This window comes from Sciurus vulgaris (assembly GCF_902686455.1).
Source record: "Sciurus vulgaris genome assembly, chromosome: 1".
Classification (NCBI taxonomy): domain Eukaryota; kingdom Metazoa; phylum Chordata; class Mammalia; order Rodentia; family Sciuridae; genus Sciurus; species Sciurus vulgaris.
This window is the reverse complement of record NC_136461.1, coordinates 65,503,407-65,515,249: the sequence shown is the minus strand read 5'-3', so window position 1 is coordinate 65,515,249 and position 11,843 is coordinate 65,503,407. Positions and strand designations below refer to the sequence as shown.

At 38.2% G+C, this 11,843-nt stretch overlaps 1 protein-coding gene across 7 annotated transcripts in view; it reads left to right on the top strand.

Annotated features, from left to right (window-relative positions):
• The first annotated feature begins 538 nt into the window (after positions 1 to 538).
• The window catches only part of USP33 (ubiquitin specific peptidase 33), a 53,185-nt gene continuing 41,880 nt past the window's right edge, over positions 539 to 11,843 (top strand). For 4 of the 7 annotated variants that reach the window (XM_079137790.1, XM_079137789.1, XM_079137788.1 and 1 more), the window contains exon 1: positions 543 to 677. The gene's annotated coding sequence lies outside the window, so the exon portion shown is untranslated. Of the gene's footprint in view, positions 736 to 10,373; positions 10,678 to 11,843 lie in introns of all 7 variants that reach the window. The other 3 variants (XM_079137785.1, XM_079137787.1, XM_079137786.1) reach the window with 3 other exon arrangements.

The window sequence follows — 11,843 nt, the reverse complement described above, 5'->3', positions numbered from 1 at the left end:
TAAGCAGACAGTAAGGTTTCAATGAATATTTCATTTGATCTTGACTTTGGCCTAGGGAAAAATGGTACAGATGAATTTCTTTGCAAATGTGTAAAAAAGAGAAACACAGTTGCTTCCAGAGAATCTAGGTCCGAAAGAAGTTAGGAGAAGAAATAGGAGAGGAAGGAATGCAGAGCTGAATTAAGGTAAGTCTAACATTTGTTTGTACAAGGTCCGCAAACCTGAGACCATTCAGTGGTCAGTCTTAATGCTGAGTCTGTAATGCATTAAGACAAGGCTTCATGATGATCGTAGTGTGACTGTAAAAGTGTGGGCGAATAGGTCTAAAAAAACGAAAAATGCTCTACAACTTAAAATACTGCACAATATGTTACAGCTGGCTACCCTTGAAGCTGGAGGCCAGGGCAGGCCCGGATCTCTGCACCTGGGCCTGGCTCCGCGGCCCCGCCCCCGGCCAGCTCTCCGCGCTGCCCCGCCCTGCCCGCCCGAGACGCTCGAGACGCCCGAGACGCCTGCGGCGGCCGCAGAGACACCGGAAGAAGCCGCGGCTGCTGCGGGAAGTGGCCCGCTCGGAAGGCGGGGATCCCGCGGGCAGCGCTGCGGAGCCGTTTTTCGGTCCTCTTGACCCGACACCGCTTCTCTCCGAAGGCAAGGGAGGAAAAGAGGCGTTTGCAGAGGTGCGGGCACAGGCCACCGTTGGTTGCGCTGGCGGGGCCCGCGGGAAAGGCCGCGGAGGTGAGCGCGGCGCTGTCTGGGAGGGGCGCGGGCCCCAAGGGCTCCTCGCCCGCCTCCCGGGCCGGACTCGGTTCTAGCTCCCGCGTGCCGGCTTGTGTCCACTACAGCGGCCTCTTTTTCTTGGTCAGGGGTAGAGGTATGCTCGCGGGGTAGTGGCCTTGGCCCTTCTGTGTTGTGCGTTGCAGAAATAACCTGGTGGCCGCCCCACTAGGGGTTGGCGGCGCACTCGAACCGATAGTTGATTTGAGAGAGGGTCCCCAGGGGGCGCTCCCCTGGAAGCTGGAGGCGGGAGGGGTGCAGTGGGCAGGGGAGAGGGGCTCAGCTCCTTGACTTGCTTTTCTCACCTGGCGCCGAACCCCTCCTGATGGGCGCGGGCCATTGAAAGTCCCGCAGCGCTCCGGCTCCAGTTCTGGGTTTCGTTTTGCAGCGCGACTTGGGTGGCCAGACCCGTTCGTGTGGCCCCGTTATTCATTGTTGAAGGAGAAAACCGAAGTGTCATCGTCCCTGAAATTTTTCTTCGGTCGATGTTTTCTTTGGGTCAAGTCCAGCCTTTTCGTCTGCCTGTCAATCAGCAGCTTTTGTTCGGGGAAAATTTCCATGATGTTTGATTTCCCACACTTTTAAACATTTTTCAAATAACAAAACACTCTTTGGAACTCAGATATTTTGGGGGCTTTACCTTCTCATATAATCAGTGTTAAAAATTGAGCCGCATGGTGAAATCTTGGCAGTAGCAGAGACCCTAAAATGAAGATGAATTTTACTACAGGAATTTCTCGACTTTTGCATAATAGAAATGTGTAATTACAGAATTTTTCATTTAATCGTAGTTTTTCCTTAAAGGAAGCTCTCTTACAAAAAGTAATGAGGCTGGCCTCATTCCATTTCTGATCCACATGGCACAACTGTATGTATCATCTGGAAAGGTCTGACCAAATTATGATCATAACGGGCTATTTGATTCGAATCTTAACACATATTTGTAGTGATTTCATACCATTACTATAAAGAAGGGGAAAATTGGAACCTTATTGAAAAAATGATAAGTTACACTATGCTGGGAATTTTATGTTATTTCATTTACTTTGTCAGGATTGAATAAAAAGACAAGGCAGGAGGATTTGCAAGTTTGAGGTCCAACCTCAACAACTTGTCCAGATTATGTCTCAGAATAGAAAATAAAAGGAACTAGGGATGTTGTTCAATGTCTTTGGGTTCAATCCCCAATACCACAAGGGGGGGGGGGGGGGAGACGTACAAAAAGCATTCCTGGAATAAAATATTTGACCAGCGGGCCAGAGGTATGCTCTACTTAAGAGTGCTTCTTGTTTTGGATTTAGTTTATTGTCAACTTTTGAGTTGTCTTTTTTGAGCTCTTTTTGTTGTTTTTGTTCTCTGTATAACCATCAAGAAACAAATCTTTTTACGTAACTGCAGTTTAATGGAATTAGATTGTAACAAATAGGTGATTTAAAAATTTTAGTGTTATGGAAGTGATAGTTCTTAACATTTTGTATTGCTACTAGAATTTTCGGTGACCTTTGACTTACACAATCTTATTTGGTCTTCATGCCAGTCCTCTGAGGAATGCCAAGAAATAGTCTTTCCCCATGTCAGAAGCATTTCAAGATTGTGTAAGGATCAGAATTTTTTTTAAGCCTGAAATAATATTGCCAAAGCAGCCTTTGATGTAAATTGGAATTCAAATAGTTTAAGATTGGAGCACTGTGACTGACCTATAACGTATGACAGACTTGGACTCTCCTGGAAATGAACTATGTAATATATGCTGAAAGGTTTTTGGTGAGAAATGTGAAATGTTAAGCATCTTTTTTTTTTAAAGGAATGAGTAACAGCTCTATTTCTTTATTAAAACTTTAAAATATCTATATGCGATTGCAAGAGCAAGTAGGAAAGTTCCAAAAAGAGTCTGAGACAAGGGGCTGGGGAGATAGCTCAGTCGGTAGAGTGCTTGCCTTGCAAGCACAAGGCCCTGGGTTCGATCCCCAGCACCCCCCCCCCCCAAAAAAAAAGAGTCTGAGATAAGTGCAGTTGGTTTAAGTGTCTTTAAGAAGGTACTTGGACTTGTGTGCAATATTAGTATGTCTTTATGTAAATGAGAATTAGTATTTTAAGAATATTTAAATACTAATAATATTTAAGAAATAATGTGTCAAAATAACGTTGCATTCATATTTATTTTAAAAGACTAAGTAGGTCACTGGGCACACACCTGTAATCCCAGCTGCTTGGGAGGTTGAGGCAGGAGGATTACAAGTTCAAGGTCAGCCTGAGCAATTTAGTGAGATTGTCTCAAAATAGAAAGGGCTGGGGATATAACTCAATGGTAGAATGCTTATCTAGCATCTGTGAAGCCCTGGGTTCAATCTTGCAAAAAACAAACTGCTAAGTTAACTGGTCAATAATTGAGACTAAGAGGGCAAAGCCTTTTGAAAAATAATAAGAATGGAGCATGGTTTCTGCAATCCAAGAACTTGTACTCAAGCAGTGTAATTTGTTTTTATACAACTGCAGTAAGTGCCTTATTGGTAATTATAAAAGTTCTTGAGGAATTTAGGTGAGGGAGACAATTACTTGTGATTGGGGCTCGGTGAAGATAGTACATATTTGAGATGAGTGAGGTATTTTTTTCCCTTTTTATAGTGCTGGGAATCAAACTCAAGGGCCTCACATGTGCTAATAAAGCTGTCTACCACTGAGCTACATTTCCAACATGATGAACTTTGAAAAGTTTTCGATAGGTGAACATTGGAGGGTGTTTAATTCTCCTGTTTTGTTTTTGTTTTTTGTTTTTGTTTCCTGTTCACCCTCCCCACACCAGTGACCTGGAGGACATTTCCAATATGAATGTTTAATGGGCTTTTCAAGTCATATTTGTGGAAGGATCAGTATAACGTTTTGTTTGATAATTTATGATTTTTGTAAGTAGTAGGAGTTAAAACAAAGAACTTATTGCATCAGATATTTCATCAGAAGAGATGTAATTCACATGAATGTAGAATGAGCTGTAATTGGGAGAAGATAGACTAGAAGATTAGTAGGGTGGCTTTAGGTTAAGATAATCTTTGGACACTCAGTTTTTTTTAAATTGACATGTATTTGTTGTATATATCGATGGGATTCAATACATGCAAATAACAGTATCACTTTTGGGGCTTTGAACTCAGACCTTGAGATGACAGTATGAGGTGCAATTGAGATGCCAGAAAGCGTAAATTAGGAAGTGAGTAGAGTCAGAAAAGGGAAGAAAACTAATAATGAATGGGTAGCCAAGGACTTAACACTATGGAAACTTCTGTGTAACTAACTGCCTCAGAATTATTTTACCAATGGCATGGAACCCTTCTGTTTTTCTATCTACCCTCAGTCCTTGCCCCTGAAATACTCCCTGCATGTCCCAGTTGATCTGGTTAGAGCTAAGCAAGCTTCTAAGGTGCTGTAGAACTTAGGAGAGAAGCAAAGAAGTGGTTGAGGTGGGAGGCTGTCTGTGCTCCTGGAAACTTTCCATACTAAGGACAGGTGAAAATTGAGCTAAGTTAAGAGGATATGGGCCAGGTAACAGCTGTGTCTGTTAACAGGCATTCTTGTTGAATAATCCAGCTGTTAAATGAAAGCCTGAATTTAGCTTCTGTTATAGAAGTAGTGTGGGTTATGAAGTGGTGAAAAAAAGTATTAGATGTTAAACATTTTTTCATGTATTCGTTGATTGTGTATCTTCTGTGAACTGCTCAGTTCCTTAGTCCATTTATTGATTGGGTTATTTGTATTTTGGGTACTAAGTTTTTTGAGTTTTTTATAAATTCTGGAGTTTAGTGCTCTGAAGTGCGTTTGGTAAAGATTTTCTCTCACTCTGTAGGCTCTAGTAATTAGAAAGATGCAAATTAGAACTACCCTAAGATTTCATCTCACTCCAATTAGAATGGCTGCTATCAAGAATACAAGCAATAGTAGGTGTTGGTGAGGATGTGGGGGAAAAAGGTACACTCATGCATTGCTGGTGGGACTGCAAATTGGTGCATCCACTCTGGAAAGCAGCATGGAGATACCTTAGAACACTTGGAATGGAACCACCATTTAACCCAGTTATCCCACTCCTTGGTTTATACCTAAAGGACTTAAAAATCAGCATACTACAGTAAAGCAGCCACATCAATGTTTATAGCAGCTCAATTCACAATAGCTGGATTGGGAAACCAACCTAGATGCCCTTCAATAGATGAATGGATAAAGAAACTGTGATATATATACACAGTGGAATATTACTCGGTTATGAAGAAGAATGAAATGATGGCATTTGCAGGTATAAGTGGAGTTGGAGAATGTCATGCTAAGTGAGATAAGCCAATCCCCAAAAAACCAAAGGCCAAAGGTTTTCTCTGATAAGTGGATGCTGATACATAATGGGGACGGCTAAGGTAAGAATGGAGGAACTTTGGATTGTGTAGAGGGAAATGGGGGGGGGGTGAGGAGGAAAGAAAGATGGTGGAATGAGATAAACATTATCCTATGTGCATGTATGAGTACATGAATTGTGTAACTCTACATCATGTGCAACCAGAGAAATGAGAAGTACTGAGGTTTGAAAGTTAGCTTGTGATGGAGAATTGACTTCAGATTAGTAATTTCAGAAGAATAAAAGAATTGCAGGGTGTTGAGGATAGTAGCAATAGAATGTAGATGGTTTCCAAAAGAATAGGGTGGAGAGTAGAACAGTGCTGGCACTCCTACTCCACTTTTTTTTTGTGTGTGTGTGTGCTGAGGATGGAACCCAGGGCCTTGCCTATCCTAGGTAAGAACTCTGAACTATTCTTCCACCCCGCTTCCCACCAACTTTTATAATGCCTAGCCCATACTTAATTGTAAGCCTTTGTTGAATTAGTCTCTGCAGTGCTTGGCCCAGACCTAAAATACATATATGGTTACTGAATGTAACAAAATGAGATCATTTCCTACAGTTTTTAACTGTTTATAAAATCCCGAAGGAGAGATTTTAAAAATATTTTTGCTGGAGTGGTACTTGGCATTTAACCCAGGAATACTCTATCTCTGAGTTACAACCCCAGTCCTGTTTTTTATTTTGAGACAAAGTCTCACTGAGGTTGACCTCAAACTTGGAATTCTTCTTCCTTAGCTTCCCTAGTTGTTACCACACCTGGGTTGACAGTTTTTCTTCAAGAAGTTCTCATTTAAATGTGGTGTTTGCATTTTATTTTTCCTTGTCCCTACATGGCATACGTAAGTATTTTTAATGACTGTCCTTCAATGCCAGTGTACTCTTTTTATTAACCCTTGATCTTACTCAGAAATAAGACTTAAGATGGAAGGTAACATCTTATTTGAGCCTCTTATTAGAATTCTATTATCATCATATTTTCTCTTAGGTTTGTCATGATTATTTAGATACTAGAATCAGCTATGCTTTGTCATTCATTGAGCAGATTTTTTTCTCTGTAAGAAATGCTAATTCACATTTATAAATCTCAAGGGATTTTGGTGTAAGGCTTGCCATATTGCAGCTTTGTTTTAGGATATTAATATGGCAGTGTTAATACTAGATTTTTTTTTTTTTTTCATAGTTGGGGATTGAACCCAGGGCCTTTACTTGCAAGGCAAGCACTCTACCAACTGAGCTATATCCCCAGCCCCAATACTAGATTCTTTAAAAAAAAAAAAAAAAAAAAAAAAAATTAGATTCTAGAACAGGTAGGTTGCAAGAAAAGATGATTCTTTTCTTCTTCTAGGCAGCTATGTAGTTTTCTTAATAAACTTATAGTTCTCATTAATTAGTTTGTGAAACATCAATGACACAAATGTTTCTAGAAAGAGGGAAATAAATTATTACTGAATTTCTTTGTTAAGGTTTGAATGAAAGGAATGATTAGGCAAATATTTTAGACCATTTGTGAGACTGTAATCTCGTTCGATAGAAATGTTTAAAGAATAAGAAATGGGGTTCTTGAAGATGTTTGTTAGCTTCAATACCTAGTACAGGGTGGGGGGGCAGAGCTTGTTAGCAGATTTCATAGGTTAAAAGTCTCCATGAATACTTAGTGCTTATTATTACACTCTTCACTGATAGTCAATTTTTTGGCTTACTTTTATTGGGTAGCAGTTTTCTTCTATTATAATTGTGGAAAGATGAGTCATAAGCTTATTGTATTTTTGCTATTAATATAATTTTAAGGTATAATATTTAAAATGTTCCCCAATATCCTTGGACTAGTTAAATTAGTTGAACTGTTATAATCATAGTCTAAGCTTAAACTGTTGACAGACAAATCAGTTTTTCTATAATCACAGAATCTTGAGTTTAAAAAAAAAACAAAACTTTTTTTATAGTCGTAGATGAACAACTTGCTTTTGTTTATTTTTATGTATTGCTAAGAATCGAACCCAGTGCCTCACACATACTAAACAAGCACGGTGCTGGGGATTGAACCCAGGGCCTTGTGCTTGCAAGGCAAGCACTCTACCAACTGAGCTATCTCCCTAGCCCTATTTATTTATTTTTATATGGTGCTGAGGATTGAACCCAGTGCCTCTCACATGTGCTACACAAGCCGTCTACCACTGAGCCACACCCCAGCCCTGGACTTGAACTTTTGATCCTCCTGCCTCAACCTCCTGAGACTCTGGGTATACAGGCATGCGTCATCTTGTCTGTTTAGCTCCTTTTTTAAATATGTTTTCTTTAGAAACTAATTTTATGGTTTTAAGCTTATAATCAGGTTTCAGTAACCTACTCTCTGTACCTTTAGCCATATTTTTGTTGATAATATTGAATAGTGATAGCTGGGCATGGTGACCTGCGCCTATAGTCCCAGCTACTTTGGAGACTGAGGAAGGAGGATCTCTGGAACCTTGGAGTTTGGGGTCAGCCTGGGTAGCATAGGGAGATCTCATCTGAAAACAAACAACAAAAAAGTATTTAGTGGTCCGCCATATGCTAATAAAGACCTCCTCTGGATTTATATTAATCTTATGTATACCTATTGAATAGTTACTAGTCTCCTGACATAATTTTTTTTTCTGTCACATGAATTTGATTTTGTGTTTGTGTTTGTTGTGGTGCTTGGGATTGAACCCAGAGTCTCACAAAAGCTAGGCAAGTGCCCTACTAGTAGTGAGCTATACTCCCAACCCTTTTGGAGACTGATTTTTTTTTTTTTTTTTTAATGAATAACTTCAATTTTTGGAAGAGACTAGGCTATGGAATGAGGTAGTTTCTCAGTGGGTTACCATGCCTTTATGTGTATCCAAAATATTAATAACATGGGTCCCTATTCTTTTTCTATATTGAAATTTTAGTTTCTGGTTGTCTTCTATTATAGGATGGTAGGAACAGAATTTCAGGAATGAGCCAGGTGTGGTGGTGCCAACCTGTAATCTCAGCTCCTCTGGAGGCTGAGGCAGGAGGATTGAAATTTCAAGGCTAGCCTCAGCAGGTTAGCAAAACCCTATATAAAAAAAAAAAAAAAAAAAAAAAAAAACCAAAAAAAAAAAAAAAAAAAAAGGACTGGCGATATAGCCCAGTGATAAATCTCTGGGGTTCAATCCCTAGTGCCAAAAAAAAAAAAACAACAAAAAAACTTTTTTTTCAAGACTGAAACTTGGAGACTTTTACCACTAAAATATTACCCTTACTTAAAAACAGTATCTTCAGAAGTAGTTTTAAATCTTTAATGCAGATGGCAGTTGAGCCCTTAAAGCTATATATATCATAGAGCCAATGAATTCAGTAATTTCCATCTGGAAAAAGTTTGAGTTGATGTTATTGTCACCATTATGGCTGAGAACTTCACATAATCCACTTAGGATAGATAGAAAAAGCTGTCACATATAAGATTGTAAAAGTAACAACAAGTGGGGTACAGTGGCACATGCCTGTAACCCTAGCTACTTGAGAGGCTGAGGCAGGAGGATTGCAAGTTTGAGGCCGGTTTCTGCAACTTGGTGAGACTGTCTCAAAATAAATAAATAAAAAGGGATGGTGATGGAGCTGAGTGCGAGAAGACATTTGGGTGTTCAGTCCTCAGTACCAAATTAAAAGAAAAAAAAAAAAAAAAACTCCAAAAAAATCAAAAAACAAAGTAAGGACAAAATGAGATTAAATTATGGAAAAATCTTAATTTCCATGTAGCTTTTAAATTTTCTTGTGCTTTGTTGATGATTCCCACATGTGAACCACAGGCTTGTATTCTTGTGGAAGTCTGAGTTTTGGGGATCCATTGCTGTAGACTAAGATAGTTTTTACTGTGTTTTGTATCTTAATACCCATCTCCTCTGACAACTATGAGACTAGAATGAAAACGAATATGCCTTGTTTCTTCTGATGTGTATTTTGAGAAGGAATTGAAGTAACTAAGAAATTTTGTCTTTCCCTGTTGTATCTGAATACCTTCCTTCAATAAATCTTTGTCAAATATCAGACTGATTTTTGTTACCAGAGTGAATATACTTAATATAACTAGTAACTAAGGACCTTCTATTTTGATAGCATTGTATTTAATTGTGTGGAATACTATATAACCTTTTTTTTTTTTTTTTTTTTTTTGCGGTGCTGGGGATCGAACCCAGGGCCTTAGTGCTTGCAAAGCAAGCCCTCTACCAACTGAGCTATATCCCCAGCCCACTATATAACCTTGATACAAATCATTAGCTTTTATTTACATGCACTGATTCTCTTTAAATTATTTAAATACCAGAATAAATAGAACTTTAGCCTTTTTTTTTTTTTTTTACTTGAAACTTAAAAAAATTGCTCTTCTTGCAAGTTCCTTTTGAATGCACTGACCCTGTTTCTCTCCTTTGAGACAGCATTCAGAGCATTATTTAGAAAGCAGTGAGAACCGTTCCATTTCACTGGCAAATAGCAGAAGTTGTACATAGAAGGAAATGAATAGTTGTTTTTTTTGTTTTTGTTTTTTTAATTTAACAGGAACACAGGTATATACTACTATGCTATGCTTGGAAATATATGGTTTAAATACTTTTTTTGGGGGGGTGGGTAATGGATTAAATCCAGGGCCGCTTTAGCACTGAGTTAAGACCCCAGTCCTTTTTTTTTTTTAAATCTAAATTCTAATTTCGTACATTTATTTTCTTTATTATTTACTTTTTTAGTTTTACAGGCTGCATTTTGATTCCTTGTACACAAATGGGGTACATCATTTCGTTTCTATGGTTGTGTGCGATTTGTTTTGAGATAGCGTCTCACTAAGTTGCTGAGGGTCTTTCTAAATTACGGAGACTGGCCTCAAACTTGTGATCCTCCTTGCCTCGGCCTCCCTAGTTGCTGGAATTTTTGGAATGATCCACCGCATCTAGATTGGTTTAAATACTTTTATTAAGTAAGTGAAAAAGAACTCAGTACTTGTCCTTAGGGGTTAAGAAAACCGAAACTAAGTAGGATATGAGGATTAAAGATAAAACTATTTAGTGGAATTGGAAACAGAGCAAAATAAATCCCAAACCTGATTCTTTGGAAAGATCAATGAACTGGGTAAAACTTCTAAAGAAAGGGAAAAAGTAGAGTATAAATATATAAGATTAGGAAGAAGGGAAACACTATATACCCTTCAAATACAGGAGAGATTAACAGAATCGTTTTTTTCCAGATTTTCTTGAGAATGTACATGTAATGCTATGATGCCAAAAGTTATTTCAAGAGGAAATGGATGGTGTTGTAGAAAAATGAGTGAAATTTACTCAAGAGATTAAAACTTGAAATGATCAATTTCCACGAATGGATTGAAAAGATGATTAGAGATTGGTCCTTGAAAGAGGCAACATAGCAGATGGTTTTACAGTTGTTTCATTTAATTTATGAAGAACACATCATCATAATAAAGACGCCTACTCTCCACCATTGATGATACAAAACTACTCATGCATTCTGTGATAAAAATGCTACCAAAATAGGTAAATATCATTTATATCCAGAAAGACAAAATCTTTAAATACAATATTAGCTAATAGAATATAGGCAAGAAGCAACAGATTATAATACATTTTGACTCATAGGGTATAGTGCATCAATGCAAGGATTGTTAAATACTAAATCTGTTTAAATAAAAGATCACATCAGCAAATGAAGCAAGAAATATAGTGAGCCATGAGTAGCTGTGGAGAGGGCGTTTGATAAAGTTCATCAAGATGATCTCTGTCTTTTTTTTTTTTTTTTTTTCTTGTTTGTTTTTGCGGTGCTGGGGATTGAACCCAGGACCTTGTGCTTGCAAGGCAAGCACTCTACCAACTGAGCTATATCCCCAGTCCAGTTTTTTTTTTTTTTGTCCTGGGGCTTGAACTCTGGGTGTTTTACTGAGCTACATCCCCAGTCCCCCTCCACCTTTTTTTTTTTTTATTCTTTTTTTATTTATGACAGTAGACATTTTGATATAATTGTACAAGAATGGAATATGAATGGAATATATCTTATTCCATTTAGGACCCCATTCTTATGGATGTACATGATATTGGGATTCACTGTGGCCCAATCCTTTTTATATTTCATTTTGAGACAGCATCTTGCTAAGTTGCTGAGGGTCTTACTAAGTTGCTGAGGCTTGCCTCGAATTTGCAATCCTCCTTCCCGGTCTCAGCCTTCCTGGTTGGTGGGATTAGAGTAACTGGAATTAGATTTGCTGGGATTACCAGTGTGCACCACCACTACACCCCTGTCTAAAAACATTTCTAATAAAAGAAGTAAATTAGGAGAGGGGAGTGATAGCAGGTATCTTAAATGTCAGAACCATTAAAAATGGAAACTTGATGGGGATGTACATGATCACTTTTGTATTCTGTGTTGTTTTACTGGTTCTAGTAAGTGCATTAAAATGCTAAATTAAATAATTGGTATCAATATTGGGAAATAAAAGACAATTTATATTTTCCAGTATAGTCAAGGAAACTAAAAGGTAATAGTGAGGAGGTATATTTTATAGTTATCAAATAGTTTCTGTAGCCTCTATACTCAGATTATTATAGTATTGACCTTAACAGATTAGTGGAATAAAATAAAGATTCTAGAAACTCATTATAAGTAAAGAATAAAGGTAATGTCTTTATTTTTTATTTTTATGATACTG